Below are 23,322 nucleotides of genomic sequence, written 5' to 3'. Positions count from 1 at the left end.
TTACTTTTCTAAAGTAGAAACACCGTCTCTGTATTGGCCAAAATAAAATTCAACATAATGCTTGACATCTTTCCCAGAAGTGAGAATGGATTCAGGTCTCATACTCAATTTTGGCCAAAGGACTGCTCATCAAAAATATTTGACTTGAAAAAATAAAATGTATAATGTAAATGGCATATTTAACTTTAAACCTGTGATTCTAACATTCACTTAATGTATAACAATAGGTTGTATTTATGACAGTAATCTTATGTAGGGCATGCATTTTTAAAGGCAATACTCTTTTCCCATAAGAGATGCTTAAAGGAAAATAACAAGGTTTTGTTTTTGGTAGCCAACCATTCTGAGCCATTAATCAGCATTTCACCTAATAATGGAAGTATTAGTGGTCAATAACCAAAACAATAAATTATCTAGTGCAGAGGGAGAGGATGTGAATATAAAATCAATCAGTACAATTATCAGGAATATATGAAGGTAAAAAATAGAAGAAAATTTATGACTTAGGATTTAGTTTCATTTGCAGAATAAGGTGTACAATGGTTTTTAAAATTAATAGATATGCAGTTAGAATATTCAGGCTTATATGTTGATTAAATCAATTAATCATTATTATAATCTTCCTTATTTTATTGTTATGGGGAACAGGAAGCTTTAACCCATTCAGTATACAATTAATTTCATTGTTATTATTTTTCTATGATCACAATAATTAAACTTAGCATTTTGCATATTGCCCTTGAAACAAAACAAAACAATACTCAACAACAAATTGACCAAAGGAAAGGCAAAACTATTTGATTTTTTCCCCTAATGTGAAGTCCATTCATTTAATACATTTGGTGACCTATGCAACATCCTCATCCATTTTCCTAAGATCGTGGAACACTGGCAGATGAGGTCTCTGTTCTCATTCATTCAGACAATGAATTCATCTCATTTATGTATCCTCAAAATTTTCTCAACTGCTTCTCCTTCTACAGCTGGGCATTTGGGAAATTACCTGTTTCTATTCTCTTTTTTTTAAAAAATAGCAGAAAATACAGAACAAAAAATCAGTAAGGCACAGCTGCCAGATTTGAGTTCTGGGGCTGACTAAACAAAGGGACAAAGGAAGAAGTCCTTACACCAGCTCTTCGGGCAATACCTGTGGGGGATCTTCAGAGAAGGCTAAGGCATTAGAGACGATGTAGCTGTGAGAAGCTATGCCACCAAGGATGAGGTCTCCTGACTTGTGATACTTGTGAAGTGGAGGGTGTGGATCATGAACATGACACTTCACAATGTGAGCCTTGCATGTTGTGTGAGGTGGCAGTACAAAAAGCATCACCAGAAATATCAGCATCCTGAATGCAAGGGAAAATCCCCACTCAAGGAATATTACACTATGTCCACTGTCAACTCCCTTATTAGAGTGTCTATAATTTGAAAGACAAATATAAATGCTCATTCAGCTTGTAAAGAAGCCTGAAGCCTCAGTACTAAATATTATTAGTCTCTAGGAGTAGCTCTAAATTCTAATTGGTATATTTACTCTAAATACCATGTTTCAAATTCTTTCCTACACAAATTCCACAGGGAGTTTGATAGGCAGCAGAATTAATTATTGCCATTTTTGCAATGACAGGGTTTCACTGTGGAATAGCAGAAGGGAGCTAGTTTGTCACATCTGAACATATTTCCGCCCCAATTAGTCAGGCATCTAAAAGAGCAAGTCATCTGATGAAGATCACCATTGTCTGGAGTTGGAAAACACATGGACATGTCTTAGGAGGACCACACTGAAGTTTCACACAGAACTTTATTAGCTTATTCTGGGAGATCTCAAATGTCCTCTCCTAGATTGGAAATGGGAGGAAACCGCTGGCGGGAGGAATTATAAGTCACAGTGGGGTGTGGGGTGGTGTCATTTACCTTTAACAAAGATAAGCTTCTCCAATCAGCAGATCAATTGTTTTCAGAAACCCAGCTGCTGAGCCCTTTGCCTGGTTCCTTGCAACTTCACTTCTAACAGTGAGGGAGCCACCAGAAGGCCCTCAGAACTGGAGTTCCATGTCTGGGCTGAGCGATGGGGGTAGAGGCACATCGAATTGTGGTCAGAAACCTAATGGGGACCAATGTACATCTTTTAGGATCGATGTTACATGGTCCAGATGGCTGCTCCCAGTCACCAGTCTAGCTTCCACCTTATGGATTAGTTTTAGTTTCTGTGTTACCTTCACATGTAGTCCATGTACAGCACACTGCAATAGCCCAAGTGGGAGATAACCAGAACATATTCCTCTCTGGCGAGACAGTGGCTTAGAGAGGTAGAGTCTCAGCCAGTGTATCAGATGGAGTTGGTAGACAGTGGTCCTGGGTGTAGAATTAACCTGCACCTTCATAGACAGCTGTGAGTCCAAAATGATCCCCAGGTCATTCACCTGATCCTTTAGGGGCACAGTAGCCACATTCAGAACTTCTGCGCACCTCTGAAAATTGTGTTTTATTACAGTGAATGGGAAGGTTCATTACTTTATTAGAAGACTTTAAAAAGGTAAAGGTACCCCTGCCCGTACGGGCCAGTCTTGACAGACTCTGGGGTTGTGCGCCCATCTCACTTAAGAGGCCAGGGGCCAGCGCTGTCCGGAGACACTTCCGGGTCACGTGGCCAGCATGACATCGCTGCTCTGGCCAGAGCCAGAGCCAGAGCCAGAGCCGCACACAGAAACGCCGTTTACCTTCCCGCTAGTAAGCGGTCCCTATTTATCTACTTGCACCCGAGGGTGCTTTCGAACTGCTAGGTTGGCAGGCGCTGGGACCGAACGACGGGAGTGCACCCTGCCACAGGGATTCGAACCGCCAACCTTTCGATCGGTAAGCCCTAGGCGCTGAGGCTTTTACCCACAGCGCCACCTGCGTCCCTTAGAAGACTTTAGACAGCTGTAATTTAAGAAGGAGGTATCTTAAGGTGGCCTTGAAGGGTGAACTTGTTTAGCCCATGCTTGTCTGTAGCCATTTTAGTGAATTGAGGCTAGCATCTCTGATTTTGATCTGATATTTTGGGAGGTATTGTTGGCAATTTAAAGCTTGCAATATGTTTTCAGCTTTTTGTGCCGCCTTTTCTTTTTGATACTTTGAGGACTTGACAATTTTGGGAGTAGTTGGCTTGACAGGGCTCCCTGCCACTCTGTTTATATTCTGTTCCCTAGCACCTGCAGTTGACCTTCTGCTATTTTGGGAGTAGTTGGCTTGACAGGGCTCCCTGCCACTCTGTTTATATTCTGTTCCCTAGCACCTGCAGTTGACCTTCTGCTATGACTCCTCAGAATAATAAAGAAGGAGCAAAGCAAAAAGGGAAATCTGTGTTTAGCAAGCAACATTCCCCTATACTTGTTTCCTCCTCTGATGAAGAGGTGTCTGTTTTGTCTTCTCTCTTGGTGTGTTTGGATGCCTTAAAGAGAAGAGCAGCTGATTCCTTTCCATTGATAGCAGTGGTTTCCTTGCGTGCATAGGGAGCTATGTCTCAGAAAGTTACAAAGCATATTGAGACTATGTTATGGGGCTATAGGGAGAGGGGGAGGAACAACATAGGCCTTCCTATTCACCTTCATGTTGCGGCCTTGGAATGGGAGGCCATTTTGATTACCCTAGAAGCTGCAGTATTAAAATGAAATAGCCCAGATTCATTCTGCTCACATGTAAATATCCTAATGAATTGAACATTACCTACCCCCAGGTAAAGGTTTAGCCTTGCAGCCCTGACTTCAGAGTTTGAGAAAAACAAAAATGCTTAATTGCTCTAAATGATAGAGTTATGGCATCATTTGGCTCTTAACCATCTGAGCCCTAATATGTTAACAAAGTCTCCTGTAGAATAAAAAGTCTAAACTCTTGTGAAATGAAGTCAGTTTATAATTAGCATATTTGTAATTTAATAACCAGATAGGAAGACAAAATCATTTAATTCTTCAGTTGGTTCTTCGTATTAGCTGTTCCCTTTTGTTCAATTCAGGTTTCAACAAAATAATGTAGCATTTGGGAGAAAAGATGCAGGCCAATAATCCAGCACTGGAGGCTAAGATAGAAAAGATCTCCACAGCTACCATGTATTTCCCCTTGGTGCTCAAGTAGGTTGGAACAAAGGATAACCACACACTGCAAAACACTAACATGCTAAAAGTGATAAACTTGGCTTCATTGAATGTGTCGGGTAACTTCCTGGCAAGGAAGGCCAAAGTGAAGCTGGCAATGGCCAGGAAGCCAATATAGCCAAGGACACAGTAAAACATTGTCACAGACCCCTCATTACATCTGAGTATAATTTGTCCAGCCACTGAATCTATATCAGCCTCTGGCAACGGAGGAGAGATTGCCAGCCACACAATGCAAATGCCTCCTTGTATAAGGGAGCAAGAAAGTACAATGGAATTGCCCAGCCTCTTTCCCATCCATTTCCTCATCCTGGATCCTGGCTTGGTGGCCATGAAAGCCAGAACCACAGTGAGGGTTTTTGCCAGCACACAAGAAACAGCCACTGAGAAGACGATACCAAAAGCAGTTTGACGGAGGAGACACGTCACCTTCTGAGGCTGTCCAATGAGTAGCAATGCAGAAAGGAAGCAGAGCAGGAGGGAGAGGAGAAGCGTGTAGGAGAGCTGCCAGTTGTTGGCTTTGACAATAGGAGTGTTGTGGTTCTTCATAAATGTGAAGAGGACTAGAACGGTGACCAAAGAACAGGAAAGAGTAGAAAGGGCTAAACTTAGCCCCACAGGTTCTTCAAAAGACAAGAAGTTTATTTCCTTGGGAATACATAAATCATGGTTTTTATTTGAATATGTTTGTTCTGAACATGTGGAACAATCACTCATATCTGAAATGGAAAATACATGGTTTAATCTCACAAACATGCCTTTAATCTCTCTTTTTTCATTTTTTTATTGATTTTCACAAAATTAAAAATACACTAACAAATAAACAGACAAACATAAATCTTAACCTTCTTGAAACTAATCTTCTTAACATTGTTAAGTGACTTCCTCGTATCCCCCTAGTTGAATTTCAATGCATATCATTTTAACAGTTTTCCAAAAAAACATGCCATTAATCTCAAGCCATTTATGCAATTTGAATCTATAGCCCTGTTGTGATTAAATATCACATAATCTCCCTCCTATTTCTAAACACATTATTGCTTACCCTTCTGGTCTGAAATCTTCCCTTCTGGACAGGGGATGCAATCATAGCAACAAAATGGCTCCCCTTCTTTTGCTTTCTTGCTTGAACCAGGACTGCACTGCTCACTGCATAGAGAAAAAGGCCTTGCCTAATCCATGAAGGAAAAAGGAGAATATAGATCTTGGAGTCATTATGGGGATGGCTAATTTTAAATTATCTTATTTCAAACTGAACCTTTAGTCACCACATAAAAGTGGTGATGCAAGCTGACCTTGTCCAGAATGCACTCATTGTGAGGAAGGAACCATGTGCCCTTTCTCAAAGTGGGACAGTGAGGAGGATGAGGTGAGGGTGGGCATTTAATGCTGAAGGCTGTTTTCATAAACAGAAGGCTGGTCATTTATATTAGCTGCATTGCAGGAAATAACAGTTTACAGCTCCCCTGTATCCAGCAGCTGAAACAATATTCTAATTGTGCCTTACGATAGTGGCAATGCCACAGTCAAGGAGTGTGGTCATGTCCATTTTGTTCCATTTGAATTATTTAACTCCGGTCTCATTGCCAGTATTCAATATTCAATCAATATTCAATCAATTATAGGAATAAATATTTTGAAAGAAACATGCTATTGTGATGGTATGGTGTCAGGATGCTGTCATCTGCTCCCGAATGGTTACCCAGGAAAGTATAAAGACAAGGAAAGGTTTCTTACAGTCCTTTCTTTATTTCAGACTTTTCAGAGAGAGGCTATAGAACCCAGCCTCTTGGAGAACGGTGTTGTCCCGAGTGAATCTCCACCCTCACTTTTTCTCTTTCCAACTTTCCCATCCATCTACATAATCACCTCATCTACAGGTGCTCCTATGTGCCCTCTGTCTTTGAGCTCCTTGCTCTCATACTTTTAAGGCTCACCAGGTTCTGGGAGATGGAGGGTCTGATATGATTTCTAATGACAAGGTGTCAGCCAAGTGTTGGTCCAGCTCTCCCATGATTTCCCAACTTTCCCCCTCATCTGTCTCTGAGCTGTGATCTCCCTCAAATGCCTGTTGTAAATACAGTATATGCCATCTACCTCTTCTTCCTCCCTAGAAGAGCCAGGATGGGAAGATGGATTCCACCATTCCTCCTTTGCCCATTACCTGACACTGTAGCCTCCCCTCATCAGTCAAAGTCCCCAGAATAGTGAGGTTACTGGATCAGTGAATTACAAAGTCTTAAGGGCTGTTTTGTTACAGGCAAGCAGGAAATAAAGTTTCCCACTTGTTGAGAGGGAATAGGACTCCTGTCTGGTGATGCTAGCTAGATTGTTCACCTCCCTGACTCTCACTCTGCAGACTTCAAGCAGCTGACAGAAATCATTGCATAAAGAAAATGGTGCAGTATTCTGAGCGTACTCACTGAAATTAGTGTGCGTGTTTGCATTCCCAGGTGAGGGGTAAATAAGTGATAAGATACAGGGCGTGGGTATCAGGTTGAACTAGCCCCCTCCCCCCCAAAAAAAAATGATTAGAGAAATAGGTAGGTTTCGGCTAAGGTACTTAATATGTATGTGGTATCAAGCAACCCACTTCCTGCCAGTACAGCCAGCGGGAGGGGATGTGCATCCAACCACCAGCTGTGCAGGAAGAAAAACATGGCCCTGGGATCATGTCACAGCCATGCTGGGAACCAAATGCCACTTCCTTGGACACCAAATAAGTGCAGGCTAACTATTTATTTCAATCAATAATGAATATTTTACACATATTCAATGCAAAAAAAGCATATTCTTTGTTCACCCAACAACTTATCAATACATAAAATCAAAGACCTCCTGAAGAGGAATTTCATGAAGTGTAACATCCAAGCACATCATTGTCCAGTGAAACTGTGTTTACAATCAGGACTCAAAATACCGACAATTTGATTGTACCTGATTAAACCACTTGTGCCATGTTATAGCATCCTCATGGATGGTGAACATATTCCCCGAAGATGTCTGGGGATCCATTCTCCCAACTTCAACTTTATGAAAGGATTGGTTTTGCGAAGCAATCCAATTAATAATATCAAGCCCAGCTTCCAACTCCCCATTCTGGTTGAAGGAAAATGTGTCTCCCACACTATTATTAAATGACACACGCCTGAGGAAATGATGAAACTAGATTTTGAAAAGAGAGAAAAGAGAGGTTCATGTCAGTTTTACAGATGAAGACAATGCTAACTGCATTTCACAAGGACCAGAACCACCAGAGAGATACTTTACTGCACTATCGTAACATCAATTTATGGCAAACAGCGAAATGAGTGCCGCAACCCCAGAGTCGGTCACGACTGGACCTAAAGGTCAGGGGTCCCTTTACCATTACCATTATGGCACTCAGTCTCAAGGGAAATCTGGCCACATTACCTGCCACAGCTGATAAACCTGAGATGTCAGCTTCTTATTGTCTTCCAGTAATCTTGAATTGAGTCTGGATGAGAACATGGCATGGACAGCATGTGCCATGGCATAAACAGCATTGTATATACAGTAGCTATGGCCCGTCATGCTCATTTCAAAAAAAGGTGTAGGAAGCATTTCCAGCTTCTCCTCTCCAGTGCAAATATTCTGATCAATAACGTCTGTGACTGTACTAGGGAAGACACAAGCAAAGGCTTGTTGCCAGAAGTCCTTGATGAAATAATCACCAATTGTGGTGGTGGGACTTATGTGTTCAAGAAATGCTGGTAGAGCATTAGAGTGAATTGTGAAAGACAGAGCCCCATGGATTATTTGTGCATCCCAAGTCCTTTGATAAACTGCAGAAGTCAGCTCCATCTGGGCTGTCATTATCCACACTTTACCTCTTGCTTCCTCTCCCATCTCTTCTTCTTCTGATAAATATGGAAACCATCTAAGAAATATCATTGAGTAAGATTCTCCATAGATGACTATCAAATTGGCATTGCTACCCATTACTTTATCATGTATTTTTGCACCCTCTTGTACCGAGTCTTTAGCTTCGGTGATGAAAGATACTTTGGGGTTTTTTTCTATGAAGGCAAAACAGATACCACTGGAGGAAAACATTGGAACCACTCTCTGCACAAATTGTTCTGCATTCTCAAGTTCCATCATAAGGACCCCAATCCATGTTCACCTGAAATGCAGAAGTAAGGAGAGAATCCCCTCATACTGAAGCGCTTCCTGGGGGACCATTTGGTAGAAGGAGAGGCCTGGAGTTTGATCATGCATGATGGGTGCAGGACCATATGTGAGCTACGTGGAGGAGGGTGCAGAAATGGAACAGAATGAATAGGAATTCTTTAATGGAGATATTCAGTCAGTTTTTCTTCAATGTTTTTAAATGTACACCAGCACAGTCATCCAAAATGCAGAACTATGAGAACTTTCTTACCCTACAAGTGCTTACTTGACGGCTATGATTGGCATACTTGGCACTCCCACTGGTGCTTCATAATATATTTTCTGCATTTATAAGAGGAACTTGATTGGTTAGTTTGGTAGTGTCTACACTTTGTAACTCCCTGCTTGTTTAAATCAAATGGTTGGCTTCACTGTCCTCTTTATAATCGCTGTTTGTTTGTTTTTTTGTTTAGATTAGCCCACTCAGATACTTAGAAAGCTGAGGTAATTTTAATTTGCTGCTGTATTTTAACTTTTATATGTTTTAAGCTATGGTGGTGATTCTTTTCTTGATTTTTTTAAATTTTCTCTTCTCTTAACTGTTTTTATGATATTCTTTACCATCAAGTGTTTTTTAAAAATAATAAATAAATTATCATGGCTCATGGAGTTGGGTTCCTATGGTTCAATTAACGAATGAAAAATATTCTTTTAAAAAATGAAACGTGTTTCTTGTGTTCTACTTTGTTATGAATGGATGTCCTCAAATTGAACTCTACGAGCTGGAGCCAGAGCAGTGTAAATATGAGTATTAATAATGGAGATGAAAGAGTATGTCATGTTTCAGAAAAACAGTTATTTTCCAGATTTTGTTATAACATCTGCTTGTATTTGCAGAAGAGTGTTAATGCCATTTGGGATGGTTATCACTGCCCAAATGGCATTAACAGTATTTTTTCTGGATCAGGGAGATTCATGCAGGATCTATGCTGATCCTTTTCTATTGCACCTCAAATCCTTTAAATATATGCATTCCCTTCATATAGGCACCCTCCTGCCTGCATCTATGCAAAGACAATGGAGAGAACATCAAATTTAAGTGGTGCAAACTAGTAGACATGCAATGCTACTTGTTTGATAATTTTAGCATAGTCTCCCTAATTATTAATAAAATGTTCCTTAGATGGAGTCAATGCTCCATAACTTTCCACTCCCCTTCTGAGAAGTGCACTCCAAGATCTGCCTCCCATACCATTTTCAATTCTCACCTGACCTCCATCATAAAATCAACCATCATATTATAAGTTTCTGAGGCAATGACCTTTGTGTCCCAGGTGTCTTTCATATATATCTGCCCAAAGATTTGTGGCTGATTTAATATATTTCTCAATAATTATCTTCTATGAAGATTAACAAAGCTGGAACTCTGTTAAATCACCTTATTCTCTGCTCTGAGTTAATGCATCTAAACTTCTCTTGGGGAGTGACTGGCTTCATTCAAGCTGATCCTGAATTCACTATAAGCTCAGATAACGTAACACATAAAGGTAAGAAAAGGTAAAAGAACCTCATGCATGTTTGTGTGTGAGAGAATGTTCTTTTGTTTTTCTTTTTTTGTATAAACAGATTCAGGATTTTTTATTTAAGGTTATGCTTTTCTTCACAACACCACTTTCCATATTTTAACCTTTAAGCCACAAAGTGAAATATGGTTGGCCATACAAACATTAAGGGAAAACCCCCTTAAACCCATTGTACTCAGCACAGAGACTGATATACCTGTGGAATTTTGTAGATATCCAAGACTGTTGCTGAATGAAGAGAGGTTAGGGGGTCAAGTCCCCCAATGACACCTATCAAATCATTCTGAGTGTCACATTTGTAGTTCGGGACGAATCTGTCTGGGCTGGACGTAAGGAGCATTGTGGCATGATAAGTCCCCCTTGCAATGAAATAGCTGTCAAAGATGTGGAAGCCCAAGGTTGTATTGGATAAGATCTGAGGGTTGCCATTGATCTCCTTTACTGCAAATGCCAAGGCAAGGATGTGCTGGTAATTCTTAGGCACTAAGCTGGAATGAGAATTGCAATATGCATCAGAAAGATAACCTACATTGTGTAAATTATAATTACTGATTTTTCACCAATGCAGTAGTAGTAGTAATAATATTTGCCCATCTGACTGGGTTGCCCCTTGCACTCTGGTGGCTTATCCTTTGCCAATTACCAATTTGATGCAGAAGGTACCGTAGTTTCAAATTACTCATGACCCAGAAAATTTTCACATAATAATCAGAGGTGTTCTGTTAAAGGTACAACATAGCTTTACTCAATGTGATACAAAGTCTACGTCTGGCCTCAAATAAGCTTTTAAACCTACAGTCACACATCTGGGAATAAGTCTTATTTTACTCAATTTCACTGTTGGATTGTGCTGTAAACCATTATTTGAAATGTAGCGCACAAGGGCAAGAGATAGTATTATTACATTCGAGTCCATATTTGCAAATTGTTTTTCTAAAGTTGTGGTTATTGTCAGGGAACTGCCATCGGAGCCAGAGGCAGAGGAAAGGCTCCAGAGTGATGCCAGAGAGGGTCCCAGCAGGGAGAGAGGCAGCCCATCTGCTGGGGAAGGAAATCAGCATAACACCAGGGGTGAAGGGGGGCAGATGGGGGAATCGGAGAGAAGGCTCCAGGACTCTTCACCAGAGACCACGGGTACTCCGCTGCCCACACCCTCCCTGCGCAGAAGACTTTCGCGCAGGGAGAGTAGGAGGAGACTTGGCGTCAAAGAACTTCTTTGCTGGAAGAAGTTTAAGAAACGCCCACTGACGGATTCTGCCAGTGACTGAGACAGCCACGAGTGCAAGGCTGTCCAGAGAGAAAGGGTTCAACCAGGCAACCTAGCCAGGAGTGGCAGCAACTTACGCACGAGCAACCCCCTTAGAACCATTACAGTTATAGATTGTATTTTTTTAAATAATAATAATAATAATAATAATATTGCAACCCACCTTTGGACCTTATGATGAAGTGCAGGTAAGAAATAAAATTGATGATGATGATGAAACCACCCTGCTCATTTTATAGACACAAAGCTGAAACTTTGCATATTGCTTTTCTAAAGTTTAAAGCACCATCCCTGTATTGGCTAAAATCCAACCTAAATGCTTGACATCTTTACCAGAAGTGAGAATGGATTTAGGTCTGATACTCATTTCTGGCCAAAAGAAAGTTCAATAAAATTGTTTGACTTCAAAATAAAAGTAATTGGTATCAAAACCGTAATTTAATTTGCATATTTATCTTTAAACCCGATATTCTTACATCCACTTTTTGTATAAGGATAAACAGCTCCTTTGACCAACTCTTTTGGAGCCTGAAACAGCACAAACAAAGACATTGGAAAATTACATTCATCATTTTCAGTATTGTCTTTCTAAAGTTGAAGCTACAAGCCTTGCTTTTCTATGGATTAAAATAAAATTAAATGTAATAGCTTAGCATTTTTGAAAATAAAAATTGAGCAGGTTGTATTCATAACTATAATTTTACGTTGGACATTCATTTTTTCAACCCAATATTCTTTTCACATAAGATATGTTTAAAGGGAAATTACAATGTTTAGGTTTTGGTAGCTAACCATTCTGGGCCATTAATCAACACTTCACCTAATGATGGAAGTATCAGTGGTCAATAACCAAAACAATAAATTGTGTAGTGGGTGGGTGGGTTGGGAGAGTGGAGAGGACATGAATATGAGACCAAATATGTATTCTTATCATATCACACTTTCAAAAAACTTGCAAAGAATGCAAATATGTATTCTTATCATATCACACTTGCAAAAACTCATATTGACTGTTTGAATCCCACCCCCCATGTGGAGTCCATTCATTTAATATGTTCAGGGACCTATGCAACATCCCCACCATCCATCCATTTTTCTAAGATTATGGAGCACTGATGGGTGATGTCTCTATAATCCTGCATTCAGACAATGCATTCATCTGATTTATGTATCCTCCAAAAAAATTTCAACTGCTTGTCCTTCTATGGGCTGGGCAATTGAGAAATTACCTGTTTAGCTCTATTCTTTTTTGAAAGTAAAAAAAAAAATACAAAAGGAAATAAGACACAGTAAGACACAGGTGTAAGGTTTAAGCTATAGGGTGGACTATTCAAAAGAACAAAGAAGGGATTCCCTTACAAAAACTCTTCAGGCAGTACCTGTGGGGTTCTTCAGTGAAGGTTAAGGCATTGGAGATGATGTAGCCGTGAGAAGCTATGCCACCAAGGATGACGTCTCCTGACTCATGATACTTGTGAAGTGGAGGGTGTGGATCATGGGCATGACACTTCCCAATGTGAGCTTTGCATGTCGTGTGAGGTGGCAGTACAAGAAGCATCCCCAGAAATATCAGCATCCTGAGTGCAAGGACAAATCTTCACTTGAGGGACATTACACTATCTCCATTGTCAACTCCCTTCTTAGAGTGTCTATAGCTTCAAAAGCTAATATGTATGTTCATTCAGTCTGTAAAGAGGCATGCTGCCCTGAATAATAAATATTGCTGGTGGAAAGCAGTAGTTCTAAACTCTCATTGTTATATTTAGTAAATGGCATCTTTCAATTTCTTTCTTATTCAAATTCCACAGGGAGTTTGAGAGGCAGCAGAATTAATTATTGTCATTTTTTGATGTCAGGTTTTCACTGTGGAATAGCAGAAGGGAGCTAGTTTGTCACATCTGAACATATCTCCCCTAATCAGTTGAGTATTGAAATAAGAGCAAATAATCAGATGTACAACACCATGTTTTGGAGTTAGAAAACACATAGAGACGAAACACAGCTTTCAGAGGCTGAGCACGCTGAGAGCCAAGGAGAGGAGATAATGTGAAAAGGGGGAAAGGGCCGCCAAGCTGCAGTAGAAAACTAATCCCTGAGTACAAAGAGCAGGAGGGGGGGAGTCCAAGGGGAAAACACAAACTGTCAGTTCAAATTCAGGCTCAGAAGCAGGGGCACTGGAAATAGCCTGTCCAAAAACGCGTAGGCTTGCGAGAATATGCAAGAAGCGGGGAAAAGAAAGAAAACGAAAGTGGGGGTTTCATTGCTGGGGGAGGAAGAGGCGGAGCTCAGACATGCCAACAGCAAACTTGGGAGAAGACGCTGAGGACTGAGGTCTGCAGTGATTTACGTGTTTAAGCAATAAATCTGAGATAACTACTTCCGGAGTTTTCTTGCTTCTGTGGGAGAGACCGAAGCCATTACACACATGAGCATGTCTTAGGAGGACCGCACTGAATATTCATACTGAACTTCATTAACTCATTCTGGGAGATATCAAATGTCCTCTCATTGATTACAAATGGGGACAAACCATTGGTGGGAGGAATTATCAGTCAGGGTGGGGTGTAGGGAAGCTTCACTTACCTATAACAAATACATGTCTATCCTCCAATCAGCAACTCAGCTGCCTTCAAAAACCCAACTGCTGAGTCCTTTGAAACTAGACTCAAATGCTTCTGGGAAAGACATTTCCTTAGTATGTTACTAGGGCTGTGTCCATGCTACATAGAATAAGAAGCTTATATGCTGTGGAATACAGAAATAGTGTTTTGTTTTGTGTGTGTGTTTTTTAAAAAATGTGAATAAGTTTAGTTTGAACTTGCAGGACCTTCAATCAGCAAGTGGAAAATGTCTGGCTTGATCTCACAAACATGACATTAATCTTCATAGCAACCAACCCCTTTCTTCTCATAGAAATATTAGTTGTAGTATGGTGATTGTGGAGATTACTAGGGCTGCACATCAAAGTCAGCAGAAGACTGAACACAATCAGACCTATTCAGGGGAATCTGAGCTTCTCAAGAGTCCCATGAAGATAGCTCCTTATTTCCCTTGGGTGGGTCACAGAGAGTGATCTGGCACTATCAGTGGACTGTGTGTTGAATGGGAAGTCTACAATGATAAGTCCCCTGCAGGGAACACAGTAGCGAAGAAGTTCCGAGCAGGATTGAATCCACTACTCACAGCAGGGCAGATTATTGTGAAGCAGTACCCTGCAGGATTCAATCCTCTTGCTCTTGGCTTGGAGAGGGGAAGAAAACATAAATCCTCTTTACACCTCATGACTTTTAAATTAGAGTTTTGAAAGGACTATTGGTTGATTATAATTCCATCCTGCATGTTTCCCCAACTGAGCCCCAATTAAACCTTAGCTCTGCATTATCACAGCTGTTGGTAATTAAGTAGGTGCTGTGTTGACCTTGGACTACTAGTATCCACAAGAAAGTATCCAAGAAAAATTAAAATTACTGCATTTTAAACATCTTTTCCATGAATTTATATTACAGTATTTCATACCACATTTGGGCTACTACTCTAAGGCAGTGGTTTTCAACCAGTGTGCCATGGCACCTTGGGATACCTTGAATGATGGTCAGGGAGGGTTCCCTCCCTTCTTTGATGCCCTCATGCATCTGCCTCCCAATGGCTTGTGTGGCTGTTTGTTGCTGCAGCCCTGGCTACAAGCTCCTCAGGCGAATAGTGCCTCTGGGGCTGGCCAGGAGGTGCTGTTTGCCTAGAGCTGAGGCGGCCTTGCAGTAGACAAGCAAATGGGTGAGGGATCCCAGCCAGCCAGTCTGCTAGCCCTTGCTGTTGGGAAGGAACAGACACGTGGGAGGCTGGGCAGGCATGCACCACTCTGGCCTTTCTTGTGTTTGCTGTGTGAAAGGCCTATCTGGCAGTTGAAGGGGAACCCTTCCACCATGTAGGCTCAGTGGCATCTGCTGTTGTCACTGCTGCCTCCCAAGGTAAGTAAGCTGCTGTCCTCATGTTCACCTTTGACCAGTCTCTGTCGGGCCACTAAGGCTGGGGGCATCTTCTTCCCAGGCCCCTGTGGGATGTTAGGAGGAGTCACCTCTCTTGGGGGGTGGCTCATGGATCAGGGGTAGTTGCAGCTGCTCCCTGAAGGACTCTCAAGGAGAGATGAGGAGCCTGAGGGAACACTCCACAAGGGAAGGTGTTCAGAATTTGGTGGTGGCCTGCCAGCTCTTCAGCTTTTGAGGCTTGGAGCGTGTTCTCCCACAGGAGAGCCACGGAAAGAATGTAGTTGATTGTGGAAGCCATGGACTTAAAAAGATTGAAAACCTCTCATCTAAGGTGTCTTATTTTAAAAAGAAACAATTAAACAATACATTACATTACAGTTAACCAATGTAGTACATAAAGTAATTTCAGGTTACTCATGACCTGGAGCATTATTCAGCTTATGATCAAAAACATTCTGTTAAGGTGTATCAGTATAGAATCCCTCAATACTGTACAAAGTCTGGGCTTCAAGAAGGTGGCAATCCTTTAGTCACTCACAGTTGGGAGTAAGCCTTATTGAACTTAATGGCAGTGTTTAAGTGATTACATAAATATTTGAAAAGTAGCACATCATACCAGAATATTTCATTAGGAGATTAAAGTCCAAACTTCATATAATACTTTTCTAAAGTTGTGTTGTGATTTTTTTAATATATATTTTTTTAAAAAATGTTGTAACCCACCCTGGGACCTTACAGTGAATGCTAGGTAATGAAATACATGATGATGATGATGTTGATGATGATGATGATGATGTAACCATCTCTGCTCAGTTTACTGACCCAAAGGCCAAATTTTGCATATTGCTTTTCTAAAGTTGAAAGCACCATCCCTGTATTGGCCAAAATAAAGGTCAACAAAAATGCTTGACATATGGTATTTCCTAGAGGGGTGAATGGATTTAGCTCAGATACCCATTTTTGGCCAAAAGAAAATTCAACAAAATTGCTTGTCCTAAAAAAAAGAAAAGAAAAGCAAGAAATTGATATCAATTTAAAACTGAGATTCTGAGGGTTTTCATTGATCTCTTTCATGGCAAATACCAAAGCCATGATGTGATGGTAATTATTAATTATTACACTCTAGAACAAGAGTTGCATTTCACATCACACACATTTCCCATGTTTTGTAAAATGATCACCAATGCATCATTATATATATATATATATATATATATATATATATATATATATATATTGCAGTATTGCCAATTTTTTTTCATAACCCTTAGCCTAAATTGCCCTAAGCAGAAAGGAAGTATATTTGTACTTAATAATAGGTACTGTGCTTCTCAGTATGGTAGGGTGTATGGGCTGATAAGGGAGTGGTAAGACCTCTGGTGGGGAACAGGTCATGCTGCTTCAGGGATAGTTTGTCCACCTTTGGCTCCCAGCCTGCCCTCAGTTCTCATTTGTGGCTCCTAGAAGCTGTCACCATGCCAACGTGACCACATTCCAGGAAATCTCTTTGCAGCTAAACCAGGTGAGTGTAGTCGATGGGTCTCAAACCCTCAGCAGCTTCCCACTGAGATGATACTGAAATTGGAGATTAGCTGTTAAATTATATACCATGTGTGCAAAACTACAACACTCACCTGCATAGATAGCAGCTGCCTAGTTGGAATAAGGCATCTCTGGCATATCTACCTAGGCCCACAGAGTCATGATGCTTTGTCCATGCTCTAGAGAACAGGGAACCTCCTCCCTGGTCCTGGCACACCCTTCCCCATACCTTTATTTCCCTGAAGCTTTCTTCAACAGTCAAACCCCAAAGCCACCATTATGAGGATGCCGGTATTAGACTGTTCACAAAAAGTAGGTAAATCCCTTACATAAGTTCTTCAAACAATGCTGGTGGAGGTTCTTCAGTGAAGGATAATTGTTTGGAGATTATGAAGATCTGAGAAGCTAGGCCACCAAGGATGAGGTCTCCTGACTGGTGATACTTGTGAAGTGGAGGGTGTGGATCATGGACATGACACTTCACAATGTGAGTCTTGCATTTCAGGAAGCAGTACCAGCAGCAACACCACAAATGCCACCATCCTGAGTGTAAGGAGAAATCTCTACAAGACTTATTATATTGTGTTTCCACTGACACCTCCCTTAATGTATTGTCCATAGTTTCAAAGGCAGGTATTGAATACTTGTCAGTCTGAAATAAACCTTAAACCTGAAGAATAAGATTTTGTTAGTCCTGAGCCATATTTTGAACATGGCACTTATATAAAATACTTCACTGTCTCCACCACTAAAAATTGTAGGTGGTTTTGCATGTGGCAGAATTAATTACAGTCTACTTTATAATAACAAAGGAAAATAATTGCAAAGTCAAGGTTGGAGTTTCCCCTGAGGAATTGCAGAAGCTTTCAAAAAATTATGTTTGTCACACCTGGACATGAGTTTTCCTTTGCTTCATTTTCTGCCTAGTAATTTTGATCTGATGTGCAGCTCAGAGCTTAGCTTTCCATTAGTTTTTTGCCCTTCCTGAATGGTCCAATTGAGTTTTGGTCTTTATTTATTTCTCTCTTTTTTACTTTACAAAGCTGTTATTGTACTTCACCAGACCTTAACCTATTATACAGTATTTGTAAGAATGGATTCCAAATATAATTGAGTTTGTCCATGGCAAGTCTGTGTTTATATGCTAGTTGTTCACATGTTTTGAGTTTGTAAAAGTCTTCCATCCAATTGTATGGATTTTTATTTTTCCAATTCATCAGTATCAGTCTTTTTGCTGTGGTAAGAGCATGGAGAGTCCACTCATATTGTCCTTTTGTAAGGTTTCATATGCTGGGTATATAATTCAAAAGGATATTTTCTCTGTAAATGTAAGGTTGTTCCGTACGGTTCTGTTGATAGTTTCAGTTACCTTCTGCCAACAATCTCTCAGTATAGGACAATGAAAAAACATATGTTTTAGAGAAGCATTATCCCTATTGCATCTTCAACAGTTAGATACCCTAGATAGCCCTTTTTTAGACAAACATAATGGGGTCCAGTATATTCTAAATGTTATTTTTTGTTGTATGAGCCTCAATTTAAGGTCCTGAGATGCCCTTTGTTATAGCACTTAAAACAGTTTCCCACTGTGTGCTCGAAACAGAGATCTCTAATTCTTTATTCCATTCCTCCCTCAATACCTGTATATCAAATTGGTTTGCTAGTAACAAAGATTTATATATGTTGATGGTTGGGTTTTTTTGTTGCACAAGAATTAATCAGCTACTTCAATATCTCTGGGGTCTCTGAGGCTGTAGAAGCTGCTGATCCATAGATGGTGGTGGCAAGTGTTTTATCTGGAGATATTGGCAGTGAGCATTTGCATGCCAAGACCCCATGCCCCTCAATTGCCTATTGATTAATAAACACAGAGATGTGAATATTTAGGTTAATATTTTTTTAAAAAATAATATTTATTACTTTTAAACCTTACAAAAAAGAAGAAATAGAAAAGAAAAAAGAAGAAGCAAAAGAAAGAAAAAAAATACAATACAATATATAAACAGTACACAACGCAGCATTAACACATTAGACTAAACAAAACAAAGCAAAAACAATTTAAAAACATACATCATACTATTTCAATGCCTTATCTTTCATTCCCTTGTTTCATCAACCTCCTCTCACCTCCCTTTTTGTATTCCACTTCTATTAATTGTTTCAGCAATTCCTTTCCATCTTTCTATATTTTCTGTCATATAATTATCTTAACTTATTTTAACCTTATTTTCCATTAATACTATAATACTTATTTATGCTTAACTCCTTATAACATTTCTACTAAAGCCATATAATTTCATTCCAACATTTTTCCGACTCTCATTAATTTTACAGTATTTCTATAAATAAACTTTAAACTTTTTCCAATCTTCTTCCAACGTCTCTTCTCCCTGGTCTCGGATTCTGCCAGTCATTTCCGTCAATTCCATATAGTCCATCAACCTGGTGATCTTCTGTCCGAGGCTCTTAACTCTTTTTCAAGTCCTTTCTGCAGGTCTTCTTCATATTTATACATGCACTTTACTTTGTCTTCTGCTAATCTTGTTCTTAATTTCCTTCCTTTGTTGCTGAAGAGTAGATCTTGGGGAAGCTCCGACCTAGCAATGTTTTTATTCCTTCTCGACAGGTCAGCCAAATCTCTGTAATTAAAACTAAATTCCAAAAGATATTTCAGGACGTGTTTCAAAATCCCTCCAAATCTGAAAGTCCCCACAACTCCAATCTCCTCCTGACCCAGGTCCAGGTCCCAAAGGTCAGTAAGTCCCTGCATGAGGTGATCTATCCAACTTTCCTTCTCCAGTCCAAGCAGGCGCCAATCCTCAAAATCTGACTTTCTCTGAATTCAATCATAGAAGGCAACAACTTATAGTCATCAAATTGCCTCTGTAAGGCTGGGGCTCTCTCCCTCTCCACTTGTATTACTTTAGCTTCAACAACAACAACTTTCTCCCTCGCCTTCTCCACAGTTTCCCATGTCAGAGTAGATTCCTGTATCGATTCCTGAATGGTTTCTGTATAGATGTTCACTTTTTGTCCCAAATTAGTCACTTTTTGTCCCAAGTTATCAATTTTGATAGTCATCAAATCCGTCTTCTTGTGGAGCTGTTCCAATGAATCACTTATCTTACATAATGCAATCACTAAGGCTTCTTCTGTCGACATTCTTAACCTATCCAAGGTCAATCCCTGGATTTCACGGTTTTTTATCTTGCAGCTGGAGATTCCACCAGCTCAACTCTTGTAACAGTTTCAAAGGCTCCCTCTAGAGGGAAACAATTTCTATTTGTATCAATCCTTTTAAGCACAGTTCAAGCAATAAACTTAGTTTCAATTTTCAGTTACTTTTACTCCTTTTTAAACGCAGAAGGAGACAATGGAAACAATGTATTTCTCTTATTTAACTAGCTGTCAAGATACGTTTTATTCACAGTCAATGAACTTTCCCAAAACGTCAGTCTTACTAGCAGTCCATTTCCAGGTTCAGAGCAGTGGCAATTTAACTTTCTTCACTCTCTCCTGCAGGATTACACGATCCCAAATTCCCCCCCTCTTCTCCTGCTTCCAAGGGGGGTTTAATGATTTTAACCGATGGAAGTTTAATCCTTTACAGAGGACTTTCCAAGACTTTAGCTTGCAAGCTCTTTGCTTCAATCTATTTACAAAAGGGGAAGGCGGACTTCCTGTTTGAAACCTCCCTGTTTCGGTGCCAAATTAAGACGTTTAAAAATCCAATTTTCCATTCTACTCATGGATAGTTGTTTAGGATCGAATTGTCCACAGGAAAAAGTCGGCGCTCTCCGGCAACAGCAGTGTGGCTTCACTTCGTGAAAGAAGCAGTCAATTCGAAGCACCGCGCCGCTCACCCCACATCGCTCTGGATCCCCGAAACCGGGTCTCCCCGCAAGTAGGGGAGGCGCAAAAGGTGCCAGCCGAATTCCACGTTCACAGGCTTCTCCCACCTGTGATTTTTAGTGGGTCTCCGCCTTCGCCGTGGCAGCCAGACCCTGATTTCCAATGAGCAAATTCCTCCCGATCAGAGGAATTCCGCCATTGTCAGAGGCGCCAACCCAGAAGTCCCTCGAATATTTAGGTTAATAGGCTAAAACAGGCCACAACTTTATTGGTTACAGATGGGAGTGGTTGGGCTTAGGGTGAAGCCAGGCAGTATATTGACTCCCACCTGTCTGCAGGGAGTTCAGCTAAGGGTAAGCTACCAATAGGGGGAGCCCTATGACTTACACCAAATAGGGACACCACAAGGGATCCCAGTTGTGGTCATGGCATGGCCGTAGCCCACGCCTGGGCTTCAGACAAGATCCACACCCCTGGATCCTGTTAACAGATTGCCCTTATAGAGGTGGGGCAGGCAGAGGATATAACCTCTCCTCCATTAAACAAAGGCTTACTCAATGCCTAACCTTACAAAGTTGTGGTAGGCGAAAACCAAATGGCAGCTGCTAATTCGCTAAGTGGAAAAATTCCTTCCAGCCCCAACAATAAGGTGGCCGACATTTGTCCATAGCAAGATTGTGTCATACAAAAGCTTAAAAAGAGGATGGGTGGGTTGGGAGATCCAATGAGGAGGTGAGAGAGGGAAGCCCCCTGGCAGTGCTGCAGTTTAAAACATCCATGGCCATGTCCTTCTCCAGCATTGATTGGCCAGGTGGGTGTGACGTGGCTGGGGGTGGACATGAGGGGGCATCAATCCCCTGCCCCTGAGCCAGATCACCAAAGCGCCCTGATGCCCAGCTGTAACACCACCCACCATGAAAGTTGAGTGGTCTTGCGTGCCAAGGGCCCAAGCCCTGCAGTTCCCTATTGTCCCTAAACACACACTGACATGAGTATTTAGGTTAATGAGCTAAAACAGACCACAACTTTATTGGTTACAGATGTAAGAGGTTTGACTACTTCAATATCTCTGGGGTCTCTGAGGCTGTAAAAGCTGCTGGTGCATAGATGGTGGCTAGTAAGTGTTTTATCTGGAGATATTTAGAGAAGGAATCAGCTCAACACTATTCAACCATGCTTATATTACAGTGGTGCCTCGCAAGACGAAAAGAATCCGTTCCACGAGTCTTCGTCTAGCGGTTTTTTCGTCTTGCGAAGCAAGCCCATTGACGGCTTAGCGGATTAGCGCTATTAGCAGTTTAGTGGCTTTTAGCGGCTTTTAGCGGCTTATCGGCTTAGCGGATAAGCGGCTTAGCGGCTTAGAAAAAGGGGGAAGGGGGGAAGCCGCAGGACCTCGCAAGACATTGCGAAGCAAGCCCATAGGAAATTCGTTTTGCGAAGCACCTCCAAAACGGAAAACTCTTTCGTCTAGCGAGTTTTCCGTCTTGCGAGGCATTCGTGTTGCGGGGCACCACTGTGCTATTATTCCAAAGCCCAGCAAGGAGTTTTGCTCTTTCTTTAAATATTTTTTTAAAAAAAAAAAAAAATTTGCATGTGTATATTAAAAATGGTATTCTGTGTGTATTTTAAAAATCAAAATAGTGTGAAAACAGGACAGAACGAATGCATGGAGTGTATTTCCATCCATAAAAAATGAAAAAGACCCCAGGAATACAAAACCATGGTCTTCAGCATGAAAAGATACAGACCTTTCAAATGCTATTTAGTCGGAAAATGTGGGATACTGACCTCCAGGAAAAAAGATGGCTGGCTTGTTTTCGATTGCCATCTCTTTGTTGGCAGATTATTATGAGGTGATTAATGATAGCAAAGATGTAAGTTTTGCTTATTATGGTCTTCCTTGAAGATAGGGAGATCAAGAGATTAACCTCAAATATTCTGGGGGGAAAACTTTTCTTCTCAGTGGAAACAAGAAGTTTTGAGATGTGGGGAACATCTTAGTGCAAGCAACCACCATCATGCTACACACAGGAATTATAAAACTATGATGAAGAGCTATGTAGGAGAACAGTTCCAAATATCCAGCACACAAACTATAGCCAAACATGCAGATACTTAAATGCTTCAATAACCTCTTTTTATTAGTTGTTCCCTTTTGTTCAGCTCAGGCCTCAACAAAAGAATGTAACATTTTGGGGAAAATATGCAACCCAACAAACCAGCACTGGAGGCTAAAATAGAAAAACTCTCCACAGCAACCATGTATTTTCCCTTCGAGCTCAGATAAGCTGGAATAAATGACACCCAAACACTGCAGAAGACCAACATGCTGAAAGTGATGAACTTGGCTTCATTGAAACTGTCAGGTAACTTCCTGGCAAGAAAAGCTACAGTGAAACTGATAGTGGCCAGCAAGCCCATGTAGCCCAAGACACAATAAAACATAGGTACAGATCCTTCGTTACATTCTAGTACAATTTCTTCAGTAAGTGATTTTGTGTCAACGTCTGGGAAAGGGGGAGCAGTAGCCAGCCACACAGTACAAATGGCTGCTTGAATAAAGGAGCAAGAGAAAACAATGGTGCTGGCCAACTTCTTCCCCACCAACTTCTGCATCCTTGATCCTGGTTTGTTGGCCATGAAAGCCAGAACCACATTGATGGTTTTTGCCAGCACACAAGAAACAGCCACTGAGAAGATGATGCCAAAAGCAATCTGTCGAAGACACACCACCTTCTTAGGCTGTCCAATGAATAGCAAAACACAAAGGAAGCAGAGCAGAAGGGAGGTGAGGAGAGTGTAGGTGAGGTCCCTATTATTTGCTTTGA

The sequence above is a fragment of the Podarcis cretensis genome (assembly GCF_951804945.1).
Source record: "Podarcis cretensis genome assembly, chromosome: 13".
In the NCBI taxonomy this organism is placed as follows: Eukaryota; Metazoa; Chordata; class Lepidosauria; order Squamata; family Lacertidae; genus Podarcis; species Podarcis cretensis.
This window is presented reverse-complemented; position numbering follows the sequence as displayed.